Genomic DNA, 22,799 nt, shown 5'->3' on the forward strand with positions numbered 1-22,799 from the left:
TTGGAGGGTTGGGGAATCAGATGACTTTTCAGAATAGCCATAAGCCTTTGTGATCTTTCCATATTATAGGTCTTCGGAATATTTTGCTAGTGTATGCAACAAGTCATAATTATCTTATCAGACATCTGAAAGATCTTCGTGTATTTCAGAGATTACCTTATATTAAGATTCAGGACCAGTTGTATAATTAAAACTAAATTGTGGAGCTGGGCGCTGTTGGCTCATACCTATAAACTTAGCTACTCAGGTGGCTGAAATCTGAGAATTGCTGTTCAAAGACAGCCTGGGCAGGAAAGTCTTTGAGACTCTTATCTCCAATTAACCACCAGAAAACATTAAGTGATGCTATGGTTCAAATGGTAGAGTGCTAGCCTTACGCTGAAGAGCTGAGGGACAGCACTCAGGCCCAGAGTTCAAGCCCCATGACCAACAAAAATAAGTCAATAATAAATTAACTGTAGGCTTGGAAGCTATTTTATTGGTACAGCACTTTAGCATGTACAAGGCCCTAGTATCAATGTCTAGTACAACTGTAAAGGAAAAAAATAATTTTCTTGTAACTATGAGAAGCACTCAGTGTTTCACACCAGTTAACATAGCTGTTTTGCAAGACACCACTTGGAAAAAATTGTATTAAGTGAAATAAGCCAGGCCCAAAGAAACATAGGTCCCATGGTTTCCCTTATTTGCAATAACTAGTATATGTCTGAGACAAGCAGTAAAGGTCAGATAAGTTGATGTTAGGTGAAATGAATATCAAGATAAGGATTCAATCGTTTTTTTTCTTTCTTGTAATTGTTTCTAACATATTTATAAGATGATTTCTTTGTTGCTTTCTATGTCACTCCCCCACAGTATAACCCCTGCTTTCATTGTATTTGATGTTGGTATAATTTATGGAGGGAAAGGGAAAAAACACAAAAATAACACACACACACACACACACACACACAAACAAAACCGTTTAAATAGGAATACAGGTGGACTCATTGTAACAATGAGATGTACAAGTCCTTATGTCGAAATACGAACTTTACAACTTTGGCCAGAGGGGTGGGAGGTTTGGGAGATGGGAAGGGAGAGGAAGGGCAAACAAAGGAGGAGGCAACAATACTTGATAAGAAATGTACTCATTACCTTGCCCATGTATTTCTAACCCCTCAGTATGGTAGTTACACAATAAAAATAAAAAAGCTGGGGGTGGTGGTACATGCCTTTCAGCTATGTGGGAAGTATAAATATGGGGTCCAGGCTGGCCTAAGCAAAATCAAGAATACAAAAGTAACAAAATAGCTGGACGTTATTTGCTCACATCTGTAACACTAGCTACCCAGAAGGCTAATATCTGAGGATCACAGTTTGAAGTCAGCCCAAGCAGTAAAATCCATAATATTTTTTCTCTAATTAGCCAGACTAGAGGTGTAGCCTAATAGAGAAGCAGCTGTAAACAAAAAATTGTAAGTAAAACCTCAAGGTCCTGAGTGTAAGCACCCATACTGACACCAGAAAAAAATAAACAAGTAAATAATCAAAAGGGACTGGAGGCGTGGTTCAAGTAGAGTGCCTTTGTAGCAAGGATACAGCCCTTAAATTAAGCCCCAGTACAGCAAAACAAAACAAAACCAAAACAGATGAGTGTATTGTATTCTTGAAGTTTTAGACTAAGGAGCTAATTTTAGAATAGGGATATAATTAGGGTTTTGAGTTAGCATTATGAATCAGACTCTTAAGCAGATAAAACAGATTCTTAATTCTATGATCAGCTAAGTAGGCTATCATGAGACATGTGAAGAAAAGTCTCATATGATGTATGATACCAATCTCTGGACAGTTGTCTGGTGTGAAGTATGGCATAGGGCTGGTGCATTCTGTGTCCTGAATTAGAGCAGAGCCTTCTACAAAGGTAGCTATTATTTATCTTATGCCTCCTGTTAGCAAGATAGTTCTTTGTCTAGAGAGTCAAGGTTCTCAAAGTGTTTTGACTTCCTGACTACCAAATTCATTTAGGACCTTGCCTAAACAATGTCTTAGCCAAAGAACATGGCTTTATAAGGCTCGAGTGAGGAACCTGTTTCTGCCAAAGGCTCTTTGAATATTTATAACCTGTCATGTACCAAATGATTTTTCTGGTCTTAAAGGAACCATGAGTCAAATGTGCCTCACCCCTGCTAGAGTTGATTACAATGAAGTAAATAAAGCACATGGAGTAGAGAGCAGCTCATCGGAAGGGGTGTGCATGTGGTGACTATCTAGAAGGGACACATAAAACAGCAATCTACAACCTGGTGGATCTGCCACAAGGTTGGAGAAAGTTCTGGAAAAGCTCACTTTATTTTTTGGTGATTATTTCAAATTTTCTCCGTAATGGCTACTTATATATGAAAATCCTCTTAGATCAGAACTATATTTTTGAAAGGTTTATGTATTTTTTTCTCTATTCAGACGTTTATTCTATGGAAAAAATGAAAATTTTGTTCAAAGGCAGAAACCCATGTTACCATCATTTTTTAAAAGTACGGAACTTTAAAAAGTATAATTGAACATGTCAGCTTTTGAATACAATACATCTTGATTACTGTCACCCTTTCATCATTTCCCTATCTCCCAACCCCACCCAACTAATTTTTTTTTAAAATAATTAGTATGGTGGCCTTGAAAAAGATAGATTTTTGTGACATGAAAATCTGTGAAATAACATATGTAATGGTAGGAGCACAGGGATATGAGACAATGTAGTAACCTTTTCTTTTTTTCTTTTAAAATAATTTGATTTATAAAAACATTGCAGGGCTGGGACGGTGGCTCAGTGGAAGAGTGCTTGCCTTGCATGACTGAGGCCCTGGGTTCGATTCCTCAGCACCACATAAGCAAAAAAAAAGCCGGAAATGGCACTGTGACTCAAGTGGTAGAGCGCTAGCCTTGAGCTGAAGGGTTGAGGGACTTCACCCAGGCCCAGAGTTCAGGCCCCATTACCTGACACCCAAAAAATGCAAGAATTATATAAAATATTCTTTTATACTCTTCATCTGGATTCCCTAATTATCAACTTGTTAACATATTTGCTTTATCATTCTCTCCTTTTGTACATAGATACTTTTCTCTTTGTCATTTGAAAGTACGATGTGTGAGTGTCAAAAACAATTACTAATATTAATATAGCACTGTTACCTGATTCTTTAAATTATCTGATTTGCATTCAGATTTGATGAGGTGCTCTACTTTCTTTAATCAGGAATAGAGTGTACATCAGTTCTTTTTGTAACACACATCATGGTTTGTGTTTCTCTGATTTTTTTTTTCCTGGAGGAACATTGCCATTTACATTTGGTAGGAGCACCAGTAGTGGTCTCCTGTTAATGAGTCATGTGAGAAATATGTAGGGAAGTGTCACTTTTTTTTTCTTATCTTGGGCCTTGAAATTGGTCTGAGCTCAGCTGTCCCTGAGCTTTTCTGCCCAAGGATAGTGCTATACTACATTTAGCAACAGCACTACTTCTGGTTTTCTGGTAGTTAACTGGAAATAAGGATCTCATGGACGTTCCTGAGCAAGCTGGTTTTGAACCACAATTCTCAGATTTCAGCCTCCTGAGTAGCTAGGATTACAAGTGTGAGCCACTGGCACCCAGCTCTGGATTCTTGAACCATTTGTTATTTTCTGTCTTTTGTGTTTGAGTTTGTCAAATATTAAACTTCGTGAGTACAAGATTATTTAATTTCATCAGGTTTTAAAATACAGAAGACCTGGTATGGTGGTTTACACCTGATGTCCTAGTAATTATGAGGCTGAAGCAGGTTAATTTCAAGTTCATATCCTGGGTTAGATTAGGAAAACCACGTTTCAAAAAAAACCCAAAACAACAACAAACAAAAGAAATGGGAAAAGTATATGGAATAGATTCTGTTTGCAAACATTACAGTGTACCAGAACACAGGGATGTTTTTAGGCTTGGTTTCTATCATTAATGTATTTGAAAAGACTTTGGTGTTTTGTTGTTATCTGATCTAGATTTCTATAAATGTAAGACTGATTTTTCCTGATGTTATCTTCCATAAATGTGTTTGCTGTCCAAGTTTTGGGTAGAATTTTTTTAAAGATTTCTGTTTTACAAAAGACCTAGGATAGCCAAAGCAATTATAGGTAAAAGAAACAACACAGGATGGATCATGACACCAGAGTTCATGCTCTACTACAGAACCATAACAAAGATAGCTTAGTATTGGCACAAAAACAGACCCGAAGACCATTGGAACAGATTAGAAGATCCAGAAGTAAAATGACATACCTATAGTCAGCTGATATTTGATAAAGCAGCCAAAGACATACAGTGGAACAACTATTGGTGCTGGGAAAACTGGGTGAACACATGCAGAAAACTAAAAGTGTACCCCAACCAGTCTCCATGCCCTAGCATCAACTTAAAATGGACTTCAGGAACGAGTAGGTCCTTACAGGCATGCAGGAACTTCCTGAACAGATTCCCAGGGTCACAACAAATTGGAGAGATACTTGCCAAATGGGACTACCTTAAAATAAAAAGTTTCTGCATAGATAAACAAATAGCAACACAACTAGAAAGACAGCTACCTAATTGGGAAAAATATTTACCAGCAATGTATCAGAGAATGTCCTAATATCCACTATATACAGGGAACTTAAGAAACTATCGCCTCTCAAATCTATCCAATCATTACATGGAAAAGCAGCTAAAGAGAGACTTCTCAGCAGAAGATATAAAAATGGCAAAGAAACAGATGAAATGTTCACCACCTTACCCCAATCAGAATGGTCCACATCCTAAATTCAGCCAAAGACAAATGCTGGAGGGGATATAGAGAAAGAGGAACCCTACTGCATTGCTGTTGGGAATGTATACTAATACAACCACTTTGGAAAGCAGTCTGGAGGGTCCTCAGAAAGCTAAATATAGACCTCCCGTATGACCCAGCCATACCACTCCTAGGCATCTACACTGAGCAACAAGAACCAGGATAGAAAGACATTTGCTCCTCCATGTATATTGCAGCACTGTTCACAATATCCAAGATTTGGAAACAACTCAGATGCCCCACTACAGGTGAATGGATCAAAAAATTGTAGTACCTATATACAATGAAATATGCAGCCATTAGAAAGGACAAAATAATGCCATTCACAGGGAAATGAGTAGAACTAGAACAAATCATTTCGAACAAGGTAAGCCAAGATCAGACAGACAAATGGCACATGGCTCCCTGATATGTGGATGTTAAAACCAAAATGCAAGGATATGACAAAATAAACAGGACTCAAGAAACAAGGGACCACTAGTTAATTTGTCATATCATTTCTAAATTCCTCCATGTTCTTGACCATATGTATGATGTATATATATGCATATATATTCCATATATGTGTGCACATCTGAGGGAAGCTAGGAGGAGGACACAGAATCAGAGGGTAATGGAAAAACACACAACAGAGGGGCCCATCAGCTACACCTGACATTGATGAAAATAAACTAAGCAACTGAAGGGCAGCAATGGGAGTGAGGGAATGAGAGGGAAAGAGGGAGCAGCATACACTAAACAAAAGGAATGAAAGGTACATATCACCCGATTTGGAAGAAATAGTTGTATTGTCAAGGCTTATACAATTCACAAACTATAGACCATGATAATGACAACTTTGCATTGTGAAGGTTAAAATGAATATATGACTTTAACTAAGTATTACTATTCCACAATAAGTGTAATCACTTAATCTCAATAAAAACTATTTAAAACATTATTACCCTTTGGACTTTATTCTAACAATTCGTAATGTGGCATGATTTTTTTTTCTGTATTTCTATGTCTAGTCTAATTTCCATAAGGGATTTTGATAGGTTAAAAATAATTTCTTTTTTTCTCAAAATTTTATTAAATGCTAACAAAGAAAATTGGAGAAGAGTAGAATTTTAAATCAGAAAAAACATTTCTGTTTTAAAATTGTTTTGGATTTCGTTAGAGGGTAGAAAAGCCAATGTAGAGAATTTATTTAGAATAGTCTTTTATATGAAAAACAAAATTAATAATCAGTACTTTGGCATTTCTTTTCAAGAAAAGAAATTTGTAAATGGGATCTTTTTTTTTCTATTGTGGAAAGAATGGCTTCTCTTAGACATGAGAAAATGATAGTATAATGTTACTGGTGCAAGTATTGAAGCTATTAATGCTCTGGATTTCTTGATTTCAAGATCCCTTTTTGTTTTGGTCAGTCATGGGGCTTGAACTCAGGGTTTGGGCCCTCTCTGCGAGCTTCTTTGTTCAAGGCTAGTGCTTTACCATTTTGAGCCACAGCTCTACTTCCAGCTTTCTGGTGGTTCATTGGAGATAGTGTCTCATAGACTTTCCTCTCCGGGCTGGCTTTGAACTGTGCTCCTCAGATCTCAGCCTCCTGAGTAGCTAGGATTACAGGTGTGAGCCCCTGGCACCTGGCCAGGTTCTCTTTTAAATAAGTAATTTTATTTATGGCAAATGTTTTGAAAAGCCTTTACAAATAAAAAATGTTAATAAACAATGGTTAAAACAATTAAAAAGATGTAGACCTTTAGAACTACATCTTAGGAGATTATAGACTAGTAGAAAAAAAGTAGGTATTCAGAAAGCATTAGGATGGGCAGAAGGGAAAGTGGGCAGGTGATTACACACCAGAGCCTAATGGTCTACCACACCATCCAGGAGACTGGATGTGGCAGAACACAGGCAGAGGCTTGGGTTCTCTTATCATATTGCATTGTCACCTTTTCCTAGACCAGTGGACATGTTTGATCGAGACAGGCAACTGAGATGACGTGGAGGCCCAAGAGGGGGCATGTTAAGCAGAGGCAGAGGTTGTCCCGGGAACAGAGCTTTTGATGAATTTGACCAGAGAGGGAAATGAGATTTTGAAAGATACAGTGGGAATTATAAAATCTAAGTCACTTTATAAATACTATTTTCCACATAAGTTTCAGTAATACATGAATCTGTTAATTATGTCTGAATATTTAATCAACTTCATATCAGTATGGTATTACTCTGTGAAAGGCTGATCCTGGGACAACTTTTATGATCCACCTTTTCTGATGTAGAAATTGACTGAAGCGTCAATTGAAGGTTAAAGGAAAACTTCATTTCTCTAGAGCTATTAGACCTGAAGACAGCATGTGTGGATATGGATCTCGTACCTGGGGATTAGGTAAAGACACCAGGTAAGGAGTGAATTTGTGTCATCTGAAAGCCTATGATGAAGTGGAAATCTATGTACTTTTATTTGCTTATATTGAGAATTGTGATCATTGAATTATGCTTTATAATTAGATATCCCTAGGCAGATACTGATTTGGAGCTTTGATTTACTGAGATATTTTTTTTTGTGTAAGTACCTAGGTGAAAACTTTTTGCTGTTGTTAGTGATGGTGGTCGTGGGACTTGAACTCTGGGCCTGGGTGCTATCCCTCAGCTCTTCAGCTGAAGGCTAACTCTCTACTACTTAAGCCACAGCACCTCTTCCAGTTTTCAGTGGTTTATTGGAGATAAGAGTCTCATGGACTGTCCTGCCAGGGCTCGCTTTGAACCGCAATCCTCAGATCTCAGCCTCTTGAGAAGCTAGGATCAAAGGCCTGAGCCACCAGTGCCCAGCTTCTAGATAATAACTTTTTAAAACAAGTTTGCTCTGTTGCAGTTAGATTTGAAACTATTTTTAAAGAGCTTTATAATTTTATATTAGCTAAATGATTTGTGACAGATGTCTACATACTTGCTGGTGCCCTAACAAGTATATGGCGTAGCATATTTATGTATGTCTCAAGAAGCTTTCTAAATACCCATACATTATATACTTCTCTGAGACCTTTCAGAGTTCTTTTAGCTTCTTGGTATTGCATCTTACTTCATAGTCATTTGTAGATGTGGGTTGCAGCTCCAAGAGAAGTTTCTCCTGTATTTTGCTCCTGTTAGACATTTCTCTATGGCTTCATGATACTTTAGATCTTTGCCAATTCTGCTAGTTAGATTAGGTATGTGTTTGCTTTTACAGTAGTATTGGCCTTCATGGTGTCTGCTGAGAAAGTGATAGGATATACTGTAGGGTAAGGCATGGTGTAGAGCAAGAAACTGTGTAAGACCATCTTTCTGTAAATTAGAAAACTTGATGCATCTGTATTTCTATTTTCCTTCTTTTAAAGAATCTAAACTTTTATGCAATCTTGTTTTTATTTATTGTTAGTATTATTCTGGAGAAAGTTCCAGGGTGACCTGGAGTTCTCTGTGTCCCAGGCTGACCTCTAACTTGTGAGCCTGCTACAACCACCTCCTGAATGCTAGTGTTCCGCTCTGTTCCACTATGCCAGACAGAACTTCTTTTCCTTGAGTATCTGTTCTAAAAGACAAATGTATAAAATAATAATGCCAAAAGTAAAATTAGGTTTTCCACCATTCTCTTCTATGGAACCGGAACAGAAACTTTTTGAGTGGTTGCTCAATCTCGAATTCCATAGTTTCAATGATCTTTGTTTTACTTCAATTACATGTACGTATGTATGTATATATACATATATACACATACACACATAATATCTATATGTGTGTATGTAGAGGTGGCTGTGCCATTTATGGGGCTTCCAAGAGTGGTGTAAGGAAGACATGTCTTGTGGCATTCATTTTGGGTTTGTTTGTGACTAATTTAGGCGATGATAGTTTATACATAAGTCTTAGAGTAAGATATTTTTGTGTGTGCAGGATCTGGGGCTTGAACTTAGGGCCTGGGTACTGACCCTGAGCTTTTGTGCTTAAGGCTAGCACTCTACTTGAACCATGTATGTCTTCACTTCTGGCTTTTTAGAGATAAGAGTCTCACTGATTTTCCTGCCCAGCCTGGCTTTGAACCACAATCCTCAGATCTTAGCCTCCTAAGTAGCTAGAATTACAGGTATAAGCCACCAACATCAGGTAAGAGTCACTTTTTGTGGTTGTGGTTGTAGTTGTGGTTGTTGTTTAATTGTTTCTGTAGTTTTCAGAGCTGAGGTCTGAAGTTAAATTTTTGCACTTGCCAGGCAAGTTTCCTTTCAATGAGCGAAGTCCCCAGCCCCTGTTTTTTTGTAATCAGCTGATGTGCAGTCAGTGCTGTCATGTGAACTTTGGATCTGTGAGGAAGTGAATGAGAAGTGATGTGCAGTCCATCCCTTGCTCATGCCGAAAACACTGGCAGTAGTTACTAGAATAAAGGACAGACTCACGTGACTAAGTAGTTCTGACAGTTTTGAGTTTCCTTCACAGGTCTGGCATGGAGTGTCATCAATATCATTTAAAAACATAGTATTTTGATAAAAGCATAATAGACAACCACACATGAGTTTTCAATAATACTGCCTTAGAGTTTATACTGTTGAGAGCAGGTAATTGTATGTTATCAGGTAACATTTGATGAAACTCCATCCACTGTTAGAGATTTGGGTTCAGTGTGAAGGCTGACTACATTTGAGCTAGGTCCTAAAAGCCTTGAAATGTTCAACAGCAATTTTGGAGCATAGTCACACAAATAGGCATGCTTTTCTCTAGGATAACAATTCAAAGTATAGACAGAGTCTCTCAGGCTGTTTCTTGTAATGAACTTAGCATTCTCAGTTTGCTTTCAGCAGAACACTATTTGTCAAAACAAATTGTTGCTCATCTTTGTAGATTTGATCACACGGTTCAATAAGCTGCGAGTACACCATGAGTTTTGAATTTATGCATAAAATAATATAGGTCAACACAAAGGGTAGATCTGTGATTTTTCCTCTCTGTAAAATCAGTTCACTGCTCAAGTTTAATAAATGCTGATTTTTATAGTCTCAGGTGTTTGTGTTTCCCTTTTTCTCTTTCCCCACATCTTTTTAGTCATTAATTGCCAAACAGTACAAACTGTAAGCCTGTAGGGTTTTGATTGTGTGTGTGTTCCGGTCCTGGAGCTTGGGCTCTGGGCATGGGCTCTGTGCCCAAGCTTTTGTGCTTAAGGTTAGTGCTATTCTGTTTGAAGCAAGCGACAGCTCCACTTTCAGCTTTTCTGGTAGTTTGAGATAAGAGTCTCATGGACTTTCCTTTTTGGGCTGGCTTCAAACCACAGCACTCAATCTCAGACTCCTTGGTAGTTAGGGTTGTAGTCACGAGCCATTGATGACTCATTTTTTGTTTTAATCTTTGTTTCATGGCAAGAGAACAAAGAAAACATTGAAATAACTTAGCATTGCTATTCTGCTAGACTTTGGGACTACTGGTGCTTAAAAATGAAGTGACCCACTGGGGTCTGGCTGATGGGTAGATGTGAGCATTTATGAAGGGGCTTCAACTAGGTGTGTGTCATTTTATACATCAAATACATTTGAGTTAAGATCTTGTTTAAAGCCAGGCACCAATGGTGCATGCCTGTAACCCTAGCTACTCAAGAGGCTGAGAGCTGAGGATCACGGTTGGATGTCAGCCATGTTAAGAAAGTTTGTGAGAAATAATCTTATAAATGCGTTAGAAACAAATGCATGAAAGAAAAAAAAACATTTAAATACATGTCTTAGGTTTCATTTTCTTAACATCACCTTATCTGACCTTTTCTGCTTGACTCATACATATACTAGATAATGCAAATAAGGGAATCCATGGGACCTATGTTTCTTTGGGCTTGGCTTACTTCATTTAATGTAATTTTTTCCCAAGTCTTTCCATTTCCTAACAAATGTGGCAATGTTATAGGATTACTTCTTTGTTGCTTTGTATGTCCCTCCCCCACAGTATAACCCCTGCTTTCACTGTATTTTATATGGTATAATTTGTGGAGGGGAAGGGGAAAAACAAGTCGTTTAAATAAGGATACAGGTGGACCCGTTGCAACAATGAGAAGTACAAGTTGTCGTGTTGAAAACGAACTTTACAACTTTGGGGGGTGGAGAATTGGGTGGGGGGGAGGGGGGAGGCTGGGAAGGGATGGGAAGGGTAAATAATGGAGGAAGCTACAATGCTTGATAAGAAATGTACTCACTTTCTTGCCCATATAATTATAACCCTTCTGTACAGTATTTTTACAATAAAAAAGAAGAAGGAAAAAGAAGAAAAAGAAAAAAAAGAAAGTTTATGAGATCCTTATCTCTACCCACCAAAAAGCTGGAAGTGGAGTTGTGTCTAAAGTGGTAGAATCCTAGCCTTGCGAAAAATACCTCAGGGGCAGTAGCTAAGTCCTGAGTTCAGGCCCAGGACCTGCAAATAAAAATGAACAGACAAACATCTTGTTCATAAAGTAAAAGTTTTTAATAAGAGCACAGATCTGTAGCCAACTGATACTTGACAAAGGAGCCAAAAGACACACACTGGAGAAAAAAATACTCTCCAATAAATGGTGTTAAGAAAGCGGGTCATCCACTTAAGATACTGAAAGTGGGCCTTTTGTCACCTTCTAAAAACAAAAACAAAAACAAAAATCTCCAAGAGGTACAGAGAGCTCAAAATGAGAACTGAAGTTTTAAATCTACTACAGAAAAATATAAGAAAACTTATGAGACACAGGCAATTATTTCTGAACAGGACTCCAGAGAATGGAAACAAACATGGGTAAATGGGACAGTATCAAATTAAGAGTTTTTTCAAAGCAAAAGAAGTGACCAGAATCAAGAGACAACTCAAAGAATAAGAGAATAATCTTTGCCAGCTATCCAACAAATAAAGAATTGATATCCATACTACACAGAGGACTGAAATTAGACATAAAAAACCCACAAATAATGTAATTACATAGTTTAAAGAAGAATAAAGGGATGGCTAATAAAGTCATCAGGAAATGTCCAACAGCCTTAGTTATAATAAAGAACATGCAAATTAAAACTGCAATAAGATTACATCTACTTCAGATAGAATGACAGCCACCAAGAAAATGCTGGCAAGATGCATTAGAAAAGGAATCTTTATAGTCTTTTGGTGGGAATGTAAACTAGTGGAATCATTATGGATATCAGTCTAAAAATAAACCCTTGCAAAGACTCCACTATATCAGTATGAGGCATATGTCAATAGAATAAATCAATATACCAGAAAGATGTCAGAATAACTCATGTTTATTACAGCACTGTGTAAAACAGCCAAATAATGGAATCAGGCAACTGGAATCTTCTTCTTCTTTTTTTTTTTTTTTGGTCAGTCGTGGGCCTTGAACTCTGCGCTTGGGTGCTGTCCCTCAGCTCTTCAGCTTAAGGCGAGCGCTCTACCGCTTGATCCCACAGCATCACTTCTGGGGATTACAGGCATGAGCCACTGGCGCCCAGCATAGGAATCTTCTTAAATGATAAAGAGGAAGTGGTATTGATGCACAATGGAATGTTACACAGCCATGAAGGAAAATGAAATCATGTCGCTTTCAGAAAAATGGATATAATTAGAAGACATCATAATGAGCTAAGCTAAAAAAAAAAACCCACAAGATATATGTTTTTTTCTCCTATATAAAAGCTAGACCTAAAAAGCATATGTATTTGTAGACATGATTCTACTTTTATTATTATGGGCAGACATACAATTTCAGTCTACAAGTCTATTTAAGAGGAGAAGGGGAAAACAGGGTGAATAATTTTGAGATACATTGTAACTATATATGAAAATTACTTGAAAGCTGTTGATCAATAGCAAGTTGGGGGAGAGAGAGAGGCTAGGGTGGAGCACTAGTAAGAGGATTGACTAACTAAGGGGAAAGGGAATGAATATGGTTTTAGTAGATTTTTGTCAAAATAAAACTGAAACCTGTTGAAATTGTTTTGAGAAGAGGGAGGATAACATTACTTGGAAATGTCACAACTATAACTATTTTATGATAATTTGTTAAATGCCAGGGACTTGTTGCTTACATCTATAGTCCTAGCTACTTAGGAGGTTGAGATCTGAGAACTACAGTTTGAAACCAGCTCAGGCAGATGAACCTGAGATAGATATTCTGATCTCTAGTTAAACAGTAAAAAAAAAAAAAAAAAAGCTGGAAGTGAAAGTATACCTCAGTGGTAGAGTGCCAGCCTTGAGAGAAAAAGCTGACAGAGGGGAGAGAGAGAGAGAGACACCCTGAGCTCAAGACTCAGAAACCTTTACAACAAAAGAAAAAGCAAAACCAAAGTGGAAGTTAATCAAAATTTATGGCAAAAAGAAACTGTGAGATTAAAAAAAAAATGGTTAGTAATTTTTCTTTGTTGATCATGGGGCCTGAACACTTAGCCTAGGCTCTGTCCCTCAGCTATTCAGCTCAATGCTAGTGTTCTTCCACTTGAGCCAAAACACCACTTCCAACTTTTTCTGCTTATGTGGTGCTGAGGAATCGAACCCAGGGCCTCATGCATGCTAGGCAAGCACTCTACCACTTGGTCACTTTCCCAGTCCCTGTTACTAATTATTAAAGAGATGTACAGAGGGGTCACCATTTCATAAGCAGATAATGAATGTATTTCTTTGGTGGCAATTTCACCCCTTCCTTTGCTCTCTCCATTTCCCTCTCCCATCTCTACCTACAAATTGTATAGTTCATTTTCCTGATAGTGTCTACTGAGTATCAGTGCTGCATTTGTTTAACCTTGGTTCTTCCATTTTTTGCCTACTCTTACCCCCCAAAGACAGTTAAAGGAACAAACAGACAAAAAACAATAAACAAAGACCAAAAAGCAAAAAACAACACCATCTTCATCAACAATGGGAAAAAAATATTAAAAACTTGTTGCCATTTCCTGGCATTCATGTTGATAAATATTATTTTACAAGTTCACTGGCACAGAGGCATTCATTGCACCTTTGGGTCCTTTCCTTAAGAGTACCTCCTTTAATTGTAAGGGTCTTTTAAAACTGATTGCAGTTTCTACACGCTTAGAACACACAATATTTAAGTTGAGATGTATTTTATTAATGCAGCTTAATTTATATGTACTTTAAAACCTTAAAAAGCCATCATTGAAAACTTTTTTTCTGCACTAGGATGAAAAAAATGCTGGATTCTGTATATAACTGTAATATTTTCCCAGCAATATTGAGAATTGAGCTTGGCTTGTTAGACCAAGCCTGTGTCACTTGAGCCACACATCCAATTCTACACTTTAACAGTTTACTAAAAGTAATATTTCTTTTTCTGGGCCTTCATAAAATGTAATGTTCAATTAGTATTAATGTCAATACAGAAAGGAAAAGAATGAGGTCATGTGAATTAAAATTCTAATTTTCTTTGTGCTTTCATTTCATCTGTAGATGGTATATTAAAATGAAATATATAAATTAATTCAATGTCTTGTTTTGCTGGATTAGTTATTACCAGCTTATTTATAATCATATGTGATCCTTTTTGTAAAATTTATTTCTACCTTATTGCCATTTTCTGAGTTTGTTCAGATGGTCTTTTTCTTCCTTTTGGGAGTACTAGGTTTGAACTCAGGACCCTTGCACTAGCCACGCAGAGGCTCCATCACTTGAGTTATGCCCCCAATCCTTTTTCATTATTATTTTTTTTTGTCGGTCGTGGGGCTTGAACTCTGGGCCTGGGCGCTGTCCCTCAGCTCTTCAGCTCAAGGCGAGCGTTCTACCGCTTGAGCTACATTGCCACTTCCGGTTTTCTGGTGGTTTCTTGGAGATAGGAGTCTCACGGTCTTTCTTGCCCGGGCTGGCTTTGAACCGCAATCCTCAGATCTCAGCCTCCTGAATAGCTAGGATTACAGGCGTGAGCCACCAGCGCTCAGCTTCATTATTTTTTGAATAAAGTACCTTTTTACCCAGGCTAGCCTGACCACAGCCTGCCAAGTAAGAGCTCCCATGTCTGTATAGCTCTTGTGGCAGGTGTAAACACTACACCAGCATTTTGTTGGTCTCTTACTCCAACCAAACACTGTGGTGCCAGGCCCAATAGTCTTATTTTTTATTGGGAGTATTTTTAATACTTGTAGTTTAAGAATATTTATGTTTGAGGCTGGGAATGTGCCTTAGTGGGAGAGTGCTCGCCTAGCAAGCATGAAGCCCTGTGTTGGATTCCTTAGTACCACATAAACAGAAAAGGCCAGAAGTGGCACTGTATCTCAAGTAATAGAGTGCTAGCCTTGAGAAAAGAAGCTCAGGAGCAGTGCCAGGCCTGAGTTCAAGCCCCAGGACTGACAAAAAGAAAAAAGAAAAAAAGAATATTTATGGTATGCTCACTCTTTCCCTCTTTCTGTCTCTCATGCTGATCATGGTGCTTGAACTCAGGACCTGGGCACATAAGCCCAGTGCTCTACCATTTGAACTAATTCACTAAAGCTAGTGCTTTACCACTTTGAGCCACAGCTCCATTTCTGGTTTTCTGGTGATTAACTGGAGATAAGACTCTCACATACTTTCTTGCCTAGGCTTGCTTTGGACTGTGATTCTTGATTTCAGCCTCCTGAGTAGCTAGGATTATAGGCATGAGCCACTGGTGCCTTGCCTATATCCCATTCTTAATTTTAGATTATTTATGGAAATTTCTATTTATAAAATAACTTTTCACATTCTGGAAATTTATATGGATAAGAAATTCATTTTGGTGTGGCAGTTGTATGTGTACAGAACTCCTTGAAAAGCAAACCCTTAAGAAATAAGACACTAAACTTGAGCTCAGTGACTCCCACTTGTAATCACTAGAGACCTGGGAGGATCATAGTTTGAGGCTATCTGGGGAAAAGGACTGAATATCAACAAGCCAGGCTTGGGGGTATGCATCTGTAATCTCAGCTATGCAGAAAGCGTAAGTAGGAAAATCTTGCTTCAGTGCAATGCTCTTAAGTTCAAACCCTAATACTGCTTTTATTGGAAAAAGAAGAAATGGGTCATTATTATTTTTTTTTTGCGAGCTTATGTTTGTAAAAGCATTGGTGTAATTCATTCATATGACTGCAGAGGCTTTTGCTGTTTTTCAGTGGCATGAAGTTAAAGGCCCCAAAGAAAGAAACCTTGGAGGAGGAGACCCTGGGTGACCTGGATGAGGAGTCCCCAGCCAAGTAGGGTGTTTTGCATATTTTCTCATTGGATTGTAATCTTTTCATACATCTTCTTAATGTATTAATAAGGAGCAATGTAGTTCAAGCTATCTAATGAGTAATTGTTTTTAACTTAGTCAACTTACTTGGGGTCTGAAACTTACATTCCCATTTTTTCTTGCTAACAGTAGATGGCATTGGGTCTTGCCTTATGACCATAGTCATTCCCTGCTTCGTTTTTAAAAATATTTTTGTTATCTTTAGGTATTTGTACAGAGCAGTTTATGAATATTGTGTGTCTTGATCAATGTTACCCTTTCAGCATTCTCCCCCAACCCTCCAAGCCACCCTTCCCTTTACTTATCTTAATTCTATGTTATGTATTGAATGTTTTGCAATTTAATAAAGAAATTTATGTGTACTCTGCATCTTGATTTGTGTCACCACATCAACATCTTTGCACACTCCCTTTTGACACACCCTTTCCCTTAATGTGTCTCAATTCTGTGGTATGGATTCTTGCCTGCATTCTCCACACTTCCCCCTTCATCTACCCTTCTCCCCTTGCTCCCCTAGCCTTCTCCTCTTGCTAGCACCAATATCCTGGTTCTTGTTTTGCTGGGCTTTGATTTAAAGTCTACACAATTGCTAATGAGTGATTTAAAATTTTTTAGGTACTGTGTTTTGAACTGGAGCCTTGAGCTCTTGCTCAGCTTTCTGACAGCTAGTGCTGCACCACTTAGTTGCTGCTGGTTATTTTGGAGATGGAGTCTACGACTTTTTGCCTGGGCTGGCTTCAAACTGCAATCCTCTGGATCTCAGTCTTCAGAAGAGCTAACATGCAGCATGACCCACGTGTGTCCCCTTCTAACGGGTTTTAATAAAATTAATGAGTTAAATTCAAATATTCTGTTCTTTGCCCACCTCTTTCCATCAGTAGCTTGTTCAACTCATTTCTTCTGTTACTCTCGCCAAGTCCCTCTTTTCTCGCTTTTTTTCTTGTAGCTAAGGTGTCTGGTCCGTATCCATCAGGTTTCTACCTTAAGTCTACTTGTCCTTTCGAGTTCCTGTGGGATCTTGCTTAGCCAAACCCAAGCTCGATGACTCCTCACAGTTGTCCGCCCTGCCTGAACCCACAGACAGGCACTGTAATCATTTGAAACCTCTGCATGTCTTGACTCCCAGTATTCTGAAATGAGCCCTAAGTTCCACCTAGCAATCTGTTTCAGGGTTTCACTTTTACCGCCTTTACAGCTTAGACCTTCTTGTCTGCTCAGAACTCTGACTCTACCCTTTCCTTCTCACCCCACACCTCCTCTTTCATTCTCCCTGTGCAGCTCTGTGTCTTAAACAAAGCCATCAGATGGGAACTTCACAGTTTTCTCACTGTCAAAGGTACAAACCTGTCTATAGCCACTCACCTCCTAGCTTTCTGCCTTCCTGGTAAAAGACTATCTTCTTACAGCTCTTCAAGTTTTTTGTCTTTTCTCTCTCAAATTCATAGAAACTTCATAGTTACGGCTTTTCTCCTCTGAATTCATCTTCTTTCTCCCAGATCTGGTCTTGGAATCAACATTTTAAACATGGTCATTCTCATGCTGGCGCTGGGACTTGAACGCAGGGACTCTCGTTTGACTTTTTTGCTCACGACTGGCAACATTAGCTAAAGCCATGCCTCCAGTTATGTTTTTTCTGGATAATTGGAGATAAGAGTCTGAAGGATTTGTGTACCCAGGCTGGCTTTAAACTGTGATTCTTAGATCTCAGCCTAATGAATAGGTAGGATTACAGGTGTGAGCCACTGGTGCTTAGCACTCAGAAATCTGCTGAACCTTCTCTTGACCCTCCATTCTCTCATGCTTCCATCTTTCTGAGTTGTGTTCCCTCTTTCTTCATTTCCATACCCCATCCTCATTCCTCACTTCACTCTTGCCCTCTTGTCCTTCTGGAAGCTGTCACCATGTCTCCTGATGTAATGGTTGTTTCAACATGAGTCTTCTTGGTTCTCAGAAGCATTGGACTTTATTGTTTTCTTAAACATGTCCTCTCACTGGCTTCTGACATCACTGTACTGGATTACCTTCTGCCTCTCAGTATCTCCGTTGTAGGCTCATCCTTATCTTGTTGGTCTTTTAAAATGCCATTTCCTTCAGCTTATCTTCTAGAGCCCGTTTGTGGGATCTTATGTATCCTGTGGCTTAAACTGTCAGATATATCTCCAGAATTTATCTCTGAGTCCTTCCTTCAGTATACTTCTGGACACCTCCCCTGATCCCATATATTCCTTGTATTCCACATCTCCAGGATTTAGCAAATTACTTTCATTACAAGCCTCTGAGCCTCCTTAGTTGTTTCCACAAACTAGAAGCCTAGGAATCACCCCTGCAACTCCTTTTGAGACTGCCTCTCCCAAATTGAATCCTTCCCTCTGCCCTGTGTGATTTGTACCCTACCTCCAACAGCACAGTCACCTGGCTGTCACGTGTCTCCCTGCATTTTCAGCTTGTATGCCAAAGTGGCATTCAGACTGCTGTGCCCTCTTGCTCACTGAATCCTGTTCTTCTTTAAGTTTCTGACCTGACCTGCCCAGTCCTACATGGTCTGGCCTCCACAGGACCCCTGGCTCTAACTGTGCCTTCCTGGGTTCACTTCATGTCTCCTATTTTTAATCTCAGACATACCTGTCCTCTACTACTATCCTCACATCTGACATACTTTCACAAGTATTGATTTCCTGTTCTCTATTCTTCCATTCATCTTCACCTTCAAACCATTGGAACTTTTACTCATTCTTCATCTGCCCAAGGCAGCGTGTCTAAAGAGCATAGACTTGAACCTAGAGTGCTGAGTACAAATTCTAGCTCCACCACTCACCAGACTGGACAAGTTATTTAATCTTTCTTCATTGGTTCTGTTTTCTTCATCTGTAAAATGGTAACAATATAGTACTTGTGCTAAAGGATTGTTGTAAGGAGTGTGTGTATGTGTAAGGGAGAGAATGTACACATAGTGCCTAGCATCTGGTTAGCACTATAGAAATATCACTGTGAATATCTATATAGATATAGAAATATCAATATTATCAGTGTGACTTATCCTAAGAGTAAAAAGGCCATAATTATTGGTGATTATCAAAAGAATTAATTTGCTATTCAAAGCTGATGGGAACATGCTTTGTTCTCATAACTCCACGTTGCTCTTATGTCCTCTCACCTCCCACCCCTCCTACCCCCGAGTCCTTCCTGGTTCTCAGGAATAGTTCATCCCTGACTTCATCTGAAGTGCAGGACCAAAGCCAGGCACTGATGCCTCACTCCTGTCATCCCAGTTACTCAGGAGGCTGAGATCTGAGGATCACAGTTCAAAGCCATCTCAGGTAGGAAAGACTGTGAGACTCTTATCTCCAATTAACCACCAGAAAATCAGAAGCGGCACTGTGGCTCAAGTGGTAGAGCAGTAGCCTTGAGCTGAAGAGCTGAGGGACAGCACCTAGGCCCAGAGTTAAAGCCCCATGGCCTACAAAAAAACAAAGGAAAGTTCAGGACTAGGATGATACCTCTGCTAGAAAATCTCAAATGGAATCTAAATTCCAAACAGGACAGTTTGGATAATAAATCCCAAATAGGACCAGACAAAGAATCTCCAAAGAAGAGTCTAACAACTCCTGGTTTCTTCTTCGAGCCCAATGCTTTTATCTATCCAAAGACTCTATATGAAAGACTTACCTCTCCCCTCTTGTCCCAATCTTCTTATGTATCTAAAGATCGAATATGAAGGAATGACCGCCGCCTTACTGTCTCAGGCACATATGGACCAGGCAAAGCCCAGGTATGTGTGGACTTGATGTGCAGGCAGGGCAGTCTGACCCAAGCCTGGCCTTCAACATTCCACTGTGAGCTGATTGAAAGTCCCTGCCTTTCTCTGCCCTAATAGCCTTTTGATAACCTCTGACCCCTGGCTCAGACCCCACAAAACCCACCTCCAAACCCAGCTTCTTGTAGCCTCCATTCCTGCAGGAAGGTTGGTTGCCGCTTGCTGATTCTCAGTAAGTAGACCTGTCGAGATGGAGAGTCCAACCTGTTCCTATTCCTTTTTCTATTTTTCTTAACAAAAACTGCAAAATATGTTGGAAAAATAAGATTAATAGTTAATATGATGACTTAAGCAGTGACTTGCCTAAATAAATACATGTAAATTTATATGAATGTTGGGAAAGTACATTAACTGGATAACTCTGGGAACACATAATATTCTTTCTGAACCAATGAACATTTATATATAGTTGGGTGATATAAGGTTGAGTAACAGAATAAAATATAGCATCATTCTAATCTTCATACTTATGGAGATACTGTAGCATTCATAAAAGACAAAGTGATTCTATGATCTCTCTAAGAGATGGCAATCTCCATGAGGGCTAGTCCACAAATCTCCACTGGCCATAGCTGTTACTAAGCATCTGGTTGAACTGCTGGTGCTGCCATGTAGAGCAGCCAGGTTGGCCAACCATGCTGAGAAATCCTGGTTTCTGTTTTCTCTTGTCAAGCTTTTGAAAGTTGGAAAAACTATATCAAATGTCAGTGACACTGGCTGGTCTCAGCCTTGTCTAAATAATGATTTAACATTGCTGCTTTCAATAATATATAATGTGTACTTCTCAGTTATAGAAACTCTAGATGAATGAATTCAATACTATATACCCAGTAATGTTTTCTTTTACTGACAATCACAACTGCTCTTCTTTTTGATGTTGCTTCCTTAGAGGAATGTGAAATGTTCTTTGTCCCATGTGTTCTAATATGTGAGGATAACTGTCACAACTTGTATTTTGTTATAAAAGTAGCATTTCTGAAGTATTACTGTGCGCCAACATCTGCTCTTTATAGAACTGTGTATTAATTCACTGAACTCTGAACTGCTCTGAGCAGTTAACTCTTACCTTTCTCACATGAAAGCACAGGGTTAAACAACTTATTAGTAAGTACATGGCCAGAATTAGAGTCTAACTGTGCACCAGACAGAAAATGATAAGAATGGTTACTTGGAATTCAACTGACCAGCCTGTTAGGGACTTCCATTAGCTGGGAATAGGTTGCTCAGTCCTATAATCATAGCTCCTCAGGATGCAGAGATCTGAGGATTGAGGTTCAAAAGCCAGCCCAAGCAGGAAAAGTCCATGAGACGCTTATCTTCATGTAACCACCAGAACTGAAAGTGGCAATGTGGTTCAAATAGGTACAGCGCTAGCTTTGGCAAAAATGCTCAGGAACAGCCCGTAGACTCTGAATTCAAGCCCCACAATGGACACACACACACACACACACACACACACACACACAGAGAGAGAGAGAGAGAGAGAGAGAGAGAGAGAGAGAGAGAGAGAGAGAGAGAGAGAGAGAGAGACCTTCTCCTAAAAAGAGAAGATACTGGTTCTGTCAGCTTGAGGATTGCCAGAAAGATCACTGATGATTTCCCTAGATAGAATTGATGGAACAACCACCCTATTCCTTCCCTTCATGAAAAGAAAATGTTGAGGATATGTTTGCTTGCTTGCTATCTTGTACAAGGGTTTGAACTGAAGGACTCAGCTTGCTTGCTTGTCACTCTCCCACTTAAGTTATGCCTCCAAACTAGCTTTTTTTGTTGGTCATGGGGCTTGACATCTGGGCCTAGGCTCTGTCCCTGAGCTCTTCAGGTCAAGGTGAGCACTTGAGCCACAGCACCACTTCCAGTTTTCTAGTGGTTAATTGGAGATGAGTCTAACAGACTTTCCTGCCTGGGCTGGCTTTGAACCAGGATCCTCAGATCTCAGCCTCCTGAGTAACTTGGATTACAGGTATGGACCACCAGCACCCAATCCAGCCTAGCTTTTGCTGGTTATTTGGGAAAAGTCATCTTGCAGACTTGTTATTCACAAGAGCTCAATTCTCCTCTATAAGACTGTAGTTATGAGCCACCGTGGTCTAGCTGAGTAACTATTAATACAAGATATCTATCTTCTATTGCACTTTGTTTCCAAGTGTATTTGTATAAACAGTGAAGATTTTGCATATTTGCGTGTTAGGTTAAATTTGCTTGCCTCACTCATGTCTGATTAGTAAGTTTTACTTAGTTCTAGGGCCCACTTTCTTTGGTTCACAGTATTTTTCCCCTAGTTTCAGGTAGAAAGTGCAAATGTGTACGTGTGGACTGGTGTTTTAGATATTCTCTTGAAATATGACTCTTTTTATAAGCTCCATTGCCCCCTTACTCCCTAAATCTCAATGTAGTACAAAGGTGAAGCCTTTATAGATACAATGCAGCAGCACTGTGGTACCTTGGAGCCCCGCAGGTTCATCACATGGACCTCTGATGGGTCTACGTGGGCTGGGTATGAGTGTCTTCCCAGGATGCACATTTAGAAGTGCCACTCCCTTTCTTGGTACTGGAAGCAACTGGTGCCACATATAATTTCTACTCTAATATTTTCCTTCAGTGATATAAACAGGACCAGAACATAGAAATACTATGTTTTATTACAACAATATACATAACCTACATTATTTCAACCTTTAAAACCATTGTAGTATTTTGTGTACAGTAAGTATTCTTTCTGTAATTCTTTTTTTTACTTTTGAATGTAACTGAAGTAATGTAGTTTGTGCGTATTTTATCATTCTAGTATAACTTCATTTGCAGTACTTACATGCAACTATTTTTCAAATTCTGAGATTTAATATTATGTTTTTGGATAATTTTATTGTACTTTTATTTCAGTTTGCCATTATGGCCTTATAAATACAAACAATAAAATCCATTCTTGCTAGTATGGAGTTCAATGTCCTTTGGAAACTA

General features: G+C 38.9%; 1 long non-coding RNA gene across 1 annotated transcript; it reads right to left on the minus strand.

The window, feature by feature from the left end:
* Nucleotides 1-6,820: 6,820 nt before the first annotated feature.
* Nucleotides 6,821-21,178, minus strand: LOC122097257. Its single transcript, XR_006145503.1, has 3 exons — nt 21,166-21,178; nt 14,769-14,771; nt 6,821-6,933 (listed from the first exon to the last, which is right to left on the minus strand). It is a non-coding gene; the product is annotated as an uncharacterized LOC122097257 (long non-coding RNA).
* Nucleotides 21,179-22,799: the final 1,621 nt, after the last annotated feature.

This window comes from Dipodomys spectabilis, unplaced genomic scaffold, assembly GCF_019054845.1.
Source record: "Dipodomys spectabilis isolate Male_0828 unplaced genomic scaffold, ASM1905484v1 ptg000420l, whole genome shotgun sequence".
In the NCBI taxonomy this organism is placed as follows: Eukaryota; Metazoa; Chordata; class Mammalia; order Rodentia; family Heteromyidae; genus Dipodomys; species Dipodomys spectabilis.